General features: G+C 56.5%; 1 long non-coding RNA gene across 1 annotated transcript; it reads right to left on the bottom strand.

Annotated features, from left to right (window-relative positions):
• Positions 1 to 5,155: 5,155 nt before the first annotated feature.
• Positions 5,156 to 9,763, bottom strand: LOC127493693 (uncharacterized). The gene is made up of 4 exons (XR_007924142.2): positions 9,325 to 9,763; positions 9,139 to 9,200; positions 6,544 to 6,767; positions 5,156 to 5,678 (listed from the first exon to the last, which is right to left on the bottom strand). It is a non-coding gene; the product is annotated as an uncharacterized lncRNA (long non-coding RNA).
• Between the last annotated feature and the right edge of the window lie 1,087 nt (positions 9,764 to 10,850).

Raw genomic sequence — 10,850 nt, 5'->3', positions numbered from 1 at the left:
AGCAGAGTTGGTGCGAGAACCCAGTGGTGCGATGCCAGTCCCCTCTTTGAGGAGTACTTCACTCATGTGACTGCTTCCTCTCGGGTCCTCTGCTGGTGCTCCCCTCCTCCCAGGCCTTGCCATGTTGTTCTTCTTTCTACCCCACAAATCCTCCTCCATGTCCTTAACTTCAGCTGCCAAGTCTCTGCCAAGGTCACAAACTTATCTCCTCTAAACTGAGAACAGCACATCCTACTGCCTTCTTGACCTCTTCAATCTTATGCCAAAGCCCCCACCCCCCCCCCACCCCAGAAGGCCCCGGGGCCAGGGCTCCTGTCTGCCTGTACCAGCATCTGGCCAGCAGCCCCTCCCCAGGTCCCCAGGACAGCGGCTGCCTGCCCCTGTGCCCAGCTACCCGGCTGAGCCACCAGTAGCCACAGGCTGCCCACGCTTTCCCCATCCACCTTGCCCACGGCCATCCTGCCCATCTTGCGTAGGCCAGCATCTCAGGCCTACACCACAGCAACAGCCCCCCAGCAGGGCTCCCCGGTCCCTGCACTCTGGTTTGCAGTCTCATCCAGTCCTCATCGCTGTCACCAACAGGGTCTCTCAAACACATCTCACACTGCTGCAGGCACTCACGGCTTGCTCTTGCTTTTAGGATAAGTTTCCAGTGGCTCCTGTGGCTCCGGGGGCCCGTGGTTCTCAGCCAGTGCCTTTTGCAGGTTTATCTTGCACGTGGCTCCCACTGAGCCATCACACAAGCAGTGGACTCTTTCTAGTTGTCTGGATGCTCCTGACTGCCTCCCACCCAAGTGCCTTTGAATGCACATGTGCCGCTGCTGGGAAGGCCGCTCCGGAGCCAGCCAGCAGGACGGTGTGCATCTGGCTCCGCACCGTGTCTGTCCCCAGTGCCAGCACAGGTGGTGTTTCTCCAGGGGAGTTCCCTCTCCTTTCCAGTCATGTTCTGCCGTCCAGCAGGCTGTGAGCTCCTGCAGGGCAGGGCCCAGGCCCTCAGCCAGCAGCGGCTCAGCAGATCCTAGCATCTGGAATAGTTTGGGTGCAGACCGAGGTTGGCCAGGGAAGCACCAAGGGGCCTCTGAGAACAGCACTGAGTTACCACCCACGCTTCACGTCTCAGCGAACACAGGCGCTCGAGCTCCACCAGGGCTGGCTGTGTGGCCTGGGCCCAGATCTGCACCTCTCTGGGCTTTCACTGACTGTCATGTTTGGGCTCGTGAGCTGGTGGCTCAGTCTCCGATTCCACACTAGTAAATGCTCTGATCTTGGAAAGAAGACTGGGGTCTGGAGAGCCCACTTGTAGAAGCCTCTGGACAGAGTTGAACGGTTCTGAGGCTGTGGAGGAGGAACATGTGGGGCGGGCTCATGGTCCATGAAACCCCCCTTTCCTGCTCCTGCTGCAAATGGGAGGTGACCATAATAAGCCCCACCCTCCACTCCCTGTTCTTCCCACACCCCTGACTGTTAGCCCTCACCTCTGGGGAGCAGCCCAGAAACCTCCAAGGTCATTGTCATAACAGGTGAGTGGCAGCAGTAAATGGAGGCCTTGGCCTCTCAGAGGGGTGAGCACTACCAGCGATGCCTTTATTCCTTATCCAGGACTGGGGTGATCACTTTTATTTTACAGTGGGGTAAACTGAGGCACAGAAGGGGGGAGGTCATGAGCAACGGAGTTGGCCCCATCTGAGGTCATTGCTCAGGGAGATACTGATTGATAAACCAAGATCAGCTGTGTGCAGGGGCAGACGCACTGGGCAGAGCCCTGGGAGTGGAGTCCGGAGACTCAGGTCCTAGATGCCCTGATTCAGTGCGGTGACCTGGGCAAGTCCCTCTGCTTCTCTGTGTCCATGATTCTTAGCTGCCTGCTGAGAGCAGAGCAAAGGATCAGGCCAAGCTGGCACAGCACGGGGAGAGCATTAGGATGGTGGTCTCAGCTCCTAGAGCTCCAAGAGGGGACGCTGGGCCCTCTGGGCAGCCCCACTGCTCTTATGATAACCTGCCCAGTGTGGGTGGGGCCTCTTTCACTCCCCCGGTCACTGATCAGGACAGAGGTGGGCTATTCTTACCAGGAAGCGGGGGCTAGGGGCTGAGGAGGGATCAGAGGAAGGAGCCCACTCCCCGCCCCTGAAGCTGCCAGCTTTTTAGAACTTGGCTCAGGTACCCCTGGGCACGGCTGGCATTCTTTTGTGCAGGGTGTTGTCATCCCTGGGCATCCCTGGGTGACAGACTCCCCACAGTGCCTAATGTCACCCCTCTGCCCACGCCAGCACCTCTGCTGCTCAGAGCTCAGGGGTCCTTCTGTCCCATGCACTAATTGGAGATGCGCACCAAGATGGCCAGGCCTGTGCAGGGGAGAGCAAGCCGGGACACTGGTCGTCTTTCCCACCTGAGCCTGTGACGCTCAGACTGCTAGCCCAGGCCCTCCTGCAGCACCACAAGCAGCCAGGACCCTCCTCTCCCGGGCTTCACCCCTGCTCTGACGCCCACCTGCTGGGGCACTCTCTTCCTGCTTTTACTTTGTACACAGTAGGGAGAACAGGTGTGGAGTTCAGGGGGCACCATTGCAGGGCTGGGCCTCTGGGGAGCTCCGCATGGGCATTCATTAAATAAATCTGCAGCGTGGCAACTGCCCACCTCGTGCAGGCGGAGCCAGAAGGTGCCGGCCAGCTGGGAGAGGTGTGTGCTGGATGCTCCAGGAACCCAACCAGACCGGCTCCGACAGGCTGTGGCAGCGCGAGGGCGCTTGTCACAGTCACCACCCTGTCCATGCCCACAGCCCACGTGTGCACTCACAGCCTGGCTGCCCACAAACACGAGTGTGCATAGAAGTTTGTCTTCCAGCCCCCCCCTCCCATTTCAGGGGAACAGCCTGAGGCTGAGAAGGGAGAAGGGACCTAGGGGAAGAGAGAGAGGCAGGGGCAGAACCAGAACAGCGCACGGGCACCGGCTGCCCACACGGTGGCGTGGGGACCACCACTCACATGGTGCCCCTGCAAAAAGGAACGGCACCCACCTCCAGCCCAGCTGGACCCCCAGCGGGGCGACCCGGAACCAGCCAGACCCAGGCATTGCACCCCTCCCCCGCGCGCTGGCGCGGCCCCTCGGCCTCCCCTAACCTGGGCGCGGGGCCGGCTGGGCCGGGGCCATTATGCGGGCGCATGGCCGGCCGCGCCGGGGCGCAGAGCAAACTTAACCTTCATTTGGGAGCGCCCAGCGGCCGGAGCGCGCGGCGCAGCCATCGATCGTCGCTAATGGCCTCGTCTAAATGCGAAGCCGCTGCCTCCGCCCCCCGGGTCAGGGCGCCCCCGCCCTCGCCCCGCGCTCCCTGCAAAATGGTGTTTACCAAAGTCAATATTGGCCCCGGCGCCCGCCCGGGGCAACCCGCAGCTCCGCTGGCCTCGCCCAGCCCAGGGCCGGAGCCTGGTGTCCCAATTGGCCCTGGCCCTGACCAGGAGTCTGAGGGCCAGGCACGCGCTGGTGTGGAAGGGTCACCTGCAGGGAGGAGGGGCGAGCGGTATGGCCTGAGACACCCTTTGGCCTCTCTCCTGGCCCCATCGGTGGGTGCCTCTGGGCCCCTTCCCCTTGGAGCCCTCTGGCCTGCCTGGCAGTAGAGGCCATGCAGGTTAGGTGCAGAGCGAAGAGGTGGACCCACAGGGGCATCTTAGCCAGAAGCTGCTCTAACAGGACCCGCACCATGACTCCCGCCTGGGTCCTTTTCAAGGCACAAGGACACAGCGCCGACTCCGGAAGTTTCTCCTGAATCCTGGCTCACCAACGAAGGGACCAAGGCCAAGCCTCAGCCCCTGGACTTGCTCACTCCTGAGCCCTGTGCCGCATCACGCTGTCCACTGGGGACCCCTGGCCAGATCTGCTCTCCCAGACAGGTGGGTGTCTGAACTGGGGGGTGTGGAGGACCACACAGCCAGACCGCCAGGCAGTGGGTGGTGTTTCTGAGAGGCTAGCCATGTGGCCACGCCCTGCCCTTGCCTTTCCGTGCTCCCGCCGGTGAAGCTGGCAACGAGGTGGCCTTGAAGCTCATTGCACAGTGAAACCACCCTTTTCTTTCTTGCATTGCGGATCTTCCGGTTGATAAAGAAAACGTAGCGATTCCAACTGTCTCTTCACTCCTCCTTCCCTCTCTGTTCTCATTATGGAAAGGAACTTCTAAAGGAGAGCCAGAGACCACTTTGGGGGGCTGCTTCCAGAGACCCTGCTCCTTGACTCACCCTGCCTGTCAGGGAGACCGGTGACCCAAGCCTGCCATCTGGTGGCCGCGGCTGTGGTGACAGCCCTGCTCCTAGAAAGGGGGTGGCTGGGAATTCTCATACCTAGTATCTGGGAAACAGGAACTCCTGGAATCCCGGAGGAGCACTCCCTCAGGACTGGGGGATTGCAGAGTCCTGGCATCTTGTGATCACAGTAACAGCACCTACTATTCTTCAACAGCTTTCTCTGTGCCAGTGCATTGTGGGAGCCATTTATGTGAACCGGCTCTGCACACCTGCGTGTGGCCACACCCTCTGTCCCCATCACACAAGTGAGGTTCTCCTTGAGCCGTTTGTCCAAAATCATGCGGGGTGAGCACTGGGGGGACTGTGAGCCCTCGCTCTCCTGACCCCAGACACATGCTGTCAATCATATACCTACCTTTAGAATCGCAGGATAATACAGCGTGAAACAAAGTTTACAGTCTTAGAATTGTAGGACACCAGACTCCTACAACTGGAGACACTTGAGCCTTAGGAGCCGTGGAATACTGGGAAGAGACTATCTCAGATTTTCAGACTTAAGAACCACGGATGGGGTGGGGGGCTGGGGAGGGTCTTTGGGGGTCTCTGGTTCTGCCCGTGGGCTCAGCCAGGGTAGGCACCTGGCTGGAGGTACAGGGCAGGGGGTGGGAAATGTGGGCTTCCTGTCTCCTGACCCAGGGTTCTTTCCCCTGTGGGTTTCTCAATCAAGGCTTTTCCAATCATACTCTTTTACAGCTGCTGCCATAAAGCTGTGGACTTTTGCTCCAGAAAGCACATAAAATATCCCATTATTTGCCTCTTAACCCGAGCTTCTGTTTTACATCTTAAGTCTAAAGTGTAAGCCTCATAAAAGGTAATCATCTAAGGCCTGTTCAAAGAGAAGTCATAAATTGGTCATTTAGCCCAATCAGTCTTTATTGTGCTCCTACGGGATCCCCAACCAGTCCAAGCCTGTGCCGCGTGGCGAGGAAGGGGGCGCAGAAGCCTCTGTCCCGTGTCCCACACGCGGAGCTGCCAGACTGCTCTGGGGAGGAGTGCAGGGATGCAGAGGCAACCCGGTGACCGACAAGTCACAGGAGGCCAGATAGCCTGGGGTGGGGGCCCCGGGCGGGCCAGGGCGGGCCGTGCAAACCAGAAAGTGGAGGAGGTGCTTTCTGCCTTGTATTTTTCTGCTGCTGGTTCTGAAGCCTTGCCTTGGCCCTGGGCCTGGGGTCAGCGGGCCATGTCCATTATCACACGGAGTCCCCTCCGTCCTCGGTCAGCTTGCATGGGCACACGGAGCTTTCCCCAGGATCGCCCAGCTAGCGGTGGGGAAGCAGGGATCTGCTTTCTCAGCCTTTGCTTTCAGCCATGGTGCAACACTGCTTTAGAGCTGGGCCTTTCGTGACCACAGTGGTTTACGGTGGGTGATGTGCCAGGTGTGCAGGGCTGGAGGGCAGGAAGAGAGAGGGCCTGGCTAGCGAATCGCAGCTCCTCCACACCCCGGCTCACCCCCGGCCCTTGCTCTGAGCTTCCTTGCCACCTGGTGGATGAAGCAGACAGACCCGGGGGCTGGAGTCAGGCTGTCCTAGGGTAAGCCTAGACCCACCTGCCCCCGGCAAGCCAGACTCCCTGGAATCATCAGTTCTCGTTCCAAAACTCCTCACCAGAGGGTCCTCCCTGCTGTCTCCTTCCCTCTCCCTAGCTCCCCAGTCTCCCCAAAGACTAGGAGGGTCCAGGGAAGGCCCTGGCTGCCCCTCCTGTGGAGTGTGTGCCTGGGAGATGCTGGTCACTCACGCCCTGAGAGTGTCTGCTGCGGGCTCCAGGGGGACTGGGAGACGCCTGCGCCTGGGACGAGGCCCTTGGTCACTCCCCTCACATCGGGAAGTTACCAGCCCCTGCTCGATTCCTTCTCCTGACTGTAGATCCTTCCCTCTTCACACCCCAGGCCCCAGGCTGTGTGACCCATGCCTAGGTTCGCGTGGAAGTCTCCTGCTCATTCCCCCTATCCTGCCCCTCAAACTAACGTGGTGGGCACTGCTCGGCGGAGACTCCCCGTTGCCCTCAGGATGCCATCGTGGCGCCTTTGTGGGGCTACCAGGCTACCCAGCATCTGTATCTGCTGCCTCTTGGGCTTTCCTTCATCCTCGTCTCTTTTATACCTGGGGCCGGGGCCTGGATTTGAATCCTCGCCTCCCCACTGCGGGCAGTGTGATCTTGCCCAGGTTACTCAGCCTGTTAATCTATAAACTGGGTGTGATGAGAAAACTTCCCAGACTTGTTGCGAAGATTCAATAACAAAACACTAACGTACTTACAACCTTGGCACCTCGTAAGCACCCAAGTTGCTGATCATTCGGGTCGAGTCGCAGTCGTGTGCATGAAGGCGCGCGCAGTCCCGAGTCGCTACTTCACAGCCTCCTGGAAGAGGCTGCTGCAGGATGGAGACAGATTCAAGAGGCACTGTGGGCCGGCCTGTGACTGCTGTGCCTGGCAGTGTGCGGCAGAAGTGACCCCGTGCCGGCCCTGGGTCTGCTTCTAAGAGAGCGGGTGGGGTTCCACTTTGATCTCCGGTGCCTTGGCCCACCCTGCAAGGAGTCTGCGGGAGAGGCCCTGACACACAGGCCCAGAGCGCCCAGGGCTCTGATCACGCCCCCCAGGATCCGGATGCCTTGCCCCACTGCTAGCTGAGAGCTACTGAGTGACCCCAGGTGACTTGTGTGCAGCCGATGACCCGGCCAGCCCAGCCCTGCCTGAATTCTTGACCCATTAAATCAAGGGGTCGTAATAAAATGATTACTGCTCTGAGCTACTGAGCTTTGGGGCAGTTTGTGCAGGGCAGGAGACAGTGGAAGCCATGACCAAGGGGTGGCTGGGCTCGCAGAGGAAGACTGCTACCAAGTGACACTTAAAAGTGTTTATCAGTGTATTATTAAACATCTAGGGGCCGGCGCTGTGGTGCAGCGGGTTAACACCCTGGCCCAAAGCACCGGCATCCCATATGGGCATCAGTTCGAGACTCGGCTGCTCCATTTCCGATCCAGCTTTCTGCTGTGGCCTGGGAAAGCAGTGAAGGATGGCCCTGGTCTTTGGGCCCCTGTACCCACATGGGAGACCCGGAGGAGGCTCCTGGCTCCTGGCTTCGGATCGGCACAGTCCCGACCATTGCGGCCAACTGGGGAGTGAGCCATCAGATGGAAGTCCTCTCTCTCTCTCTCTCTCTGCCTCTCCTCTCTCTGTGTAACTCTGACTTTCAAATAAATAAATAAATCTTTAAAAAATCTAATAATAAGAGATTGAAACAAAGTTTTAGAAAATATCTTAACATGTTATGAACTTAAATGAGCACATTGGTTTGCATAGCTTAAGCTGCAGTTACAAATGCTGCATTTTTGAATTCTCCAAATTTATGAAGCAAACAGATGAAACATATACAGAGTGGTTAAAATGGTCGGCTACGTTTCCACTTACAGCTATCCTGAAAGCCTGAGTTTCATGGTTTAATTCATTTTTTATTACCTCTATACTTAATGCTATATCTTACTAGGATTTTCTAAAATAAGATTTATTTATTTATTTATTTGAAAGGTAGAGGTAGAGAGAGTGAGAACGAGAGTGAAAGCGAGAGCGAGAGCGAGACAGGGAGTTACGGAGAGAATCTTCCACCCACTGGTTCACTCCTCAAATGGCCACAATGGCTGGGGCTGAGCCAGGCTGAAGCCAGGAGCCAGGAGCTTCTTTTAGGTCTCCCACATGGGTGCAGGGGCCCAGGCACCCAGGCCACCCTCCACTGCTCTTCCAAGCACATTAGCAGGGAGCTGGATCAGAAGTGGAGCAGTGGCGACTAGAACTGGCACCCATCTGGGATTCAGGCGCTAAAGGCAGCAGCTTTATCTGCTGCATCACAGAGCCAGTCACTCTTACTAGATATTTAGATATGGATTTTGATACCTGGCTAGGGTGCAATAACCTTCAAATTGAAAAATAATACGGACTCAGACCAGGATTTGGGTCACCAACTGTTTCTCTCTCCTTTTCTTTTCTTTTCTTTCTCTCTTTTAGATTTATGTATTTATTTGAAAGGCAGAGTGACAGAGAGAAAGAGGGAGAGACATATCGTCCCTCTCCTGGTTCACTCCCCAAATGACTGCAATGGCCAGGGCTGGGCCAGGCTGAAGCCAGGAGCCAGGTACTCCTCTCTCCCCCATGGGGGCAAGAGCCCAAGTACTTAGGCCACCTTTGGCTGCTTTGGCACATTAGCAGGAAGCTGGATTCGAAGTGGAGCAGTTGGACTCGAACCAGAACTCTTTCATGGGATGCCGGCTTTGCCAGCAGTGACTTCAGCCACTGCACCTCAACGCTGCCCCCCACCATTGATTCTTGACTGGGCATGGGGTGCAGTTGCTTCTCCCAGGAGTTTCAGGACAGAGCCAGTGGCTGACAGACCAGGCTGCCTTTTGGGGCTTAGTTCTCACTTGCTGCAATAGTCCAGTTTGTAAGTGCGGGTCTTTCACACCGTGTCCAGCAGTTGTGTTGCAACCTGCTTCTGTCTCCCCTAAAATGTTCTACAGTGCAAGTCTCACCCAGCCAGTGTTACATAACCCACTGTGCTGTCGCTGCGACATACGGATGGGGTCTGCGAGCAGTGTTTGAGACTTCAGATACTTCTTGTTTTCTTATCATTAGTGGGGTCATCTGGAGGTTTCATGAGAGGTGAGGGACTGGGCTGCCTGTTTTTCCTCCTCCCTAAAGCAGTCCGGTGATTCATCACTGAGAAGCCCCGGGAGGAATGCATGCCCTACTCGATTCCAGGGCCCAGGGCCTGCTGGGCCAGGTCCCCCGGGGCTCATCTTCCACCTGACTGCCCGCCGCCCGGCCCAGGCCTTTAGGTTCTCAACGTGCTTCTTACCTTTTCCATGACGTGGTGGCTTGCGCGTGGTTCCCTGTGGTTTTCCTGTCCCGTCTCCATAGCTAGAAACAGATACATGGCAGTGTTTTATGAAGACTGACATTCACTAGAAAAAATAAAATAGGCTGTGTAAACATTCCCGGGCTTATTGAAATAATAAAAGTGAATAGATCTTATTATGTTTACCTTCTAATTACAGCCACCTTTTTGTCTGCTCCGTGTTCACTTTCCAGGGGAGTGTCATGGAGGCACAGCTTCGCGGGAACTTGCCTCCTCCTTATGAGCCAGGTGGTTCCTCCCCTGCCTCTCTGCTTTGTCCCCGTGATCACAGCTTGGCTGGTGGAAGGCACTAAGGCACCTCACGCTGGCCGCTTTGGAAACACGCGGCCCTGGCAACCGCTAGAGAACCCTGCTTTCTGGCAGCAGCCGCGCTCACCCTCTGCTTTGCTCTCCGAGGCGCAGGCGCACCGCCCTCCCACCAGATTCCTGTTCTTTTCTGCAGAAAATGGCATGGTAGCCAGGCCTGGGTGCTGGGAGAGAAAATCTGGCCCTGCTGCCCTGGCCCAGCTCTTCCGCAGGGTCTCCTGCTGTGCTGCCCAGAGGTGGCCGCTCTGCCAGGATGCACAGCTCTTACCCGTGTAGGCGGAGCCATGGGTGCCGCCCCCCCCCACCGCTCACTCCCAACGTTCCTCAAGGATAGAAGCGTGGGGAGCCCCCCCCCATTTGTTTGATGGAAACTATCGGGAACGATGGAAGAGTAATCAGTCGAGGATAATATAGCTATACTCTCTGTGCTTTCTCTTGCAGCCCTGGTGGGTGAGTCCATTCTAAGATCACTTTTAAAGCATTCCCTGCCTACCTCCCAGTCCACCTCTACAGAGAGCCTGGGTCCCGCCCGACTCGCCCCTGCCCCTGCCCAGACTCCCCCCAGCATGTCTATGTCAGAAATTTGCACTAGTTCCCTAAGGGTGGATAAGAATGAGTTTGCTCTCATTCCCAGTCTGGTGGACACTGGTCCACTCTCCCCGGTGTTAGGACCGACGGCTGGCCTGGATGATTGACACTAGAAATGCCCACCTGCTTGTCCTCAGGATGGGGCCCCAAGACAATGGATATCAACAATTGAACTCCAGTCGGCACATTTCCCAAGTCCAAGCTACTTAGGCCTAGGTGACATGGGAGGGACATGCACACTCAAGCTCCGGGTGAACTGTGTCCCATGCAGCCCTGCCATTTGCTACCACTAGTCCTCTAGGTATTGTGTCTGGATAGCTTTCTACCTTCTCAGCTTAGACTATTTGGTGAACTACTGTTAAATAACACACACACACACACACACACACACACACGAGCAGGATGGCATTTAACACAGCCAGAGCAAAGAATAGCATGTTTTGTGTCCTTTCACTTTTAAGGGGGTAATAAAAATCTATAGAAATACATCACTGAACACAACCACATGTGATAATTTACATGTGCTAATATCTACTTCAACTCTGTAGATGTTCCCAGAAGGGGACTGGAGGGCACTTGCTGTATGCGATGCCACCAAGTGGCCTGTTCTGTGGTTGCCCGAGACAAGTGGATATTTTGCTCCCAGGGGCAGAAGTCACACATAGTTTGCTCTTTTTTTAAAAAAAAAAATTCTTTTTCACTTGTTTTAAAACTGGGATACACTCTCATGACTTCAGAGAAGTTTTAAAGGACGCACC

This window comes from Oryctolagus cuniculus, chromosome 7, assembly GCF_964237555.1.
Source record: "Oryctolagus cuniculus chromosome 7, mOryCun1.1, whole genome shotgun sequence".
In the NCBI taxonomy this organism is placed as follows: Eukaryota; Metazoa; Chordata; class Mammalia; order Lagomorpha; family Leporidae; genus Oryctolagus; species Oryctolagus cuniculus.
The sequence above is the reverse complement of the archived record's forward strand: the minus strand, read 5'-3'. Positions and strand labels throughout refer to the sequence as shown.